The sequence below is a fragment of the Festucalex cinctus genome, chromosome 16 (genome assembly GCF_051991245.1).
Source record: "Festucalex cinctus isolate MCC-2025b chromosome 16, RoL_Fcin_1.0, whole genome shotgun sequence".
NCBI lineage: Eukaryota > Metazoa > Chordata > Actinopteri > Syngnathiformes > Syngnathidae > Festucalex > Festucalex cinctus.
In genome coordinates this window covers 20516238-20518924 of record NC_135426.1, presented here as the reverse complement: position 1 = coordinate 20518924, position 2687 = coordinate 20516238, and the positions used below count along the sequence as shown (strand labels likewise).

The 2687-nt window shown below is 38.9% G+C and overlaps 1 protein-coding gene across 6 annotated transcripts in view; it reads left to right on the top strand.

Annotated features, from left to right (window-relative positions):
• The window catches only part of chst11 (carbohydrate (chondroitin 4) sulfotransferase 11), a 48496-nt gene that overhangs the window by 62 nt on the left and 45747 nt on the right, over positions 1-2687 (top strand). Inside the window, exons 1-4 of one of the 6 annotated variants that reach the window (XM_077499179.1) lie at positions 301-445; positions 517-651; positions 886-966; positions 1450-1571. The gene's annotated coding sequence lies outside the window, so the exon portion shown is untranslated. Of the gene's footprint in view, positions 1-300; positions 446-516; positions 695-885; positions 967-1449; positions 1572-2687 lie in introns of those variants that run through there. The other 5 variants (XM_077499178.1, XM_077499181.1, XM_077499180.1 and 2 more) reach the window with 5 other exon arrangements.

Genomic DNA, 2687 nt, shown 5'->3' with positions numbered 1-2687 from the left:
AAAGAACATATTAGACTGCGATTTAATGGTCTAATTTCAAATGTAAAGTGGGCTGCGCAGACGGTGCATTTTTGATACGCCCTATGACGTGACGCCATTTTTTAGTAGCCGCTTCCATCATACGTGACATTAGTTTGACTTCATTGTGCATTGAAGGGCCGGATGTGGCTCTCAGGCCGAGCTCTGTCCAACCAAATAGACGTGCACACACCAGGATATGAGTGATATATACAGGAATATGTTGTTAAATTTTAATTTTAATTTGTTGAATCCTACATGTCCGTCGGCACCCGAACACACCATCTCCCACAGTCGCTGTTTGGTTAGCAAGAGGCGGTCTGTCTTCCACTATTTCTCTCTTCTGAAGTATTATATGTCCCATTTCTCCTCTCATATTCACTTTTATCTGATTAACTACTGTCTCATACTCTAAAACAACTAAGTGGTAAGTGTTTCAAAAGTCAAGTGTTAATATCTGGACTCGTGTTACAGTTTTGTTTTATCTGAAACTTGAAGTTGGTTTTCGGCGATTAGCTGGCAACCAGTCCAGGGTGTACCCCGCCTACTGCCCAAAGCCAGCTGAGATAGGCTCCGGCACCCCCCGCGACCCTTGTGAGGAATAAACGTCAAGAAAATGGATGGATGGATGAAGTTAGTTTTCCAGAAAGTCTACTTTCTACATTTATACCACAAGGTGGCACCATACTAAAGCACTTCAACGTCTCAGTATTGTAAATGCCATTTCTACGGCAGCCGAGAATTCTAAGCACATTTATGTCATTGAAAACACCTGCTGTTCTCTAATTAACGCACACTAGAATGTAAAATACAAGTGGCTTTTTATCTCTATTGTATTGGCAAACAGGTTTTTTTCTTACTTCACAGGCCTACAACAACGTAAAAGGCGCTGTAATAATTTACTGTCGCAAAATGGATGGCTAAACATGTCAAAGAGAAAGCATCCAAGTAAGCCTCATGTAGAAAAATTTGTTTTCATAAGATTGATTAGATTGGCCCACATTTAAAAACTAGTTATTAATATCATCGCATGAAACATAAGTTTATTTTGTATTATTATTATCATTATCATTATTATTATTATTATTTTGTGCAATACATTTTTTAACGTGATTTCCACCTTGACACCTTTTTATAGTAGGTCTTTAACATTGATGAAAATAGTAATTATTTCGGGGGGGTTTCCCAACAAATGATATTCAGTGAATTTCCAGTTAATATTGTATACTGTATAAACATGCACAAACACTGTGTTTTCCATCCATTATATCCAACCGTTACTTCACCTGGCCCTGAACAGATGGGGACTAACGGAGCAGATAACCGATTCCCATCTGCGCCGTAAATCTTAACATACAGATCCATCATGGCACAACAACACCTTGGCCTTTCCGACACAGGCTAAATTGACTTTTCCATCTTGCTTGACAGTGTCCCCTCTACCACCTTCCAACTTTGTGCTACCTGAACTTCTGGACTAGGAGCCTTCTGTAGAAGGACAGGATGCGAACTGCATATAACCTTCAGCATTCTCTCAACAAGTTATGGTCGAGGTAAGTCTCTTCTGACTCTGTGCTGTAGAACTGTACTGCAATTAAGTTAACTTACGATAATTGCACATGGACAAAGTGTCTACTAGGGAGTAGGCTCTTGTGTATTGCGTACATATTCCGTACAGCAGAACGTCAAGACGTTCTGGAACATAAACATTGTAGAGCAACACATCAATCTATTGGAATGCTTATCGTTGTCGTCACGTGGCATAATATCATCTTGAATATTGCATGGTAAACATGTTTGCAACGTGCTTTAGTTGAGTTAGCAAAAAGTCAACAGATAATTATTTAAAGATTTGCAATGTAATACAGCATCAACGTTACAATAACTATAAACCAATTACCAAGTTCTACTTAAAGACACATGAAACATAAACATTATGTACAAACAGCGCTTACATACAACAAACCTCACAGGCATATTTTGTTCATTTGTGCCACAATATCTCTTGATTCAAGTTCACCCTCGCAACCCTGCCAACCGCCAGTTATCTAGTCAACTGCACACATTTATCCTTAACACAGCTGGGGTAATTATCATATTTATGGTCTTATGAAAATGCGAGGATCAGGGAGCTGTTCTGCGGTTAGGTGGAAGAATGCTGTGCCTCGTGAGTGACCCATGTTAAGGCCTATTTCATTTCTTCAGAGTGAATTAGCATTTTACTCATCAAATCCTTTAATTACCTTCTCCTTAGGTGTGATTCCTTTAATTAATAATAAATCCACCACTTGTGACACAGAGGTACGATTAAAATTAAATAGAAAGGGAGTGGATACATAAGAAAATTTCACTGAAATGTGTGATTCTATAATTATGTGTGCATTATGATTGCCAATACATTAATTACTATAGTGTCACTGGGGCCATAAATCTGCAGTCATTGCAAGTAACCCAATATTGCACCCGCCTTCATCCTTCATATCAAGCTCAGTCTAAGGTCTTCGGGTTGTCAGTCCTTGAGGAAGCGTGGCTAACTTCGAGGTCAATGTCACAGCGGTGGATTCAAATGAGTTTCCCAGTCTGGGTGCTGAATTATTCAAGATTTATTAAAAAAAAAAAAAGAACATGAGTCACTCAAAACTACCTTTTGTGGCTGCTAATCCCACGTT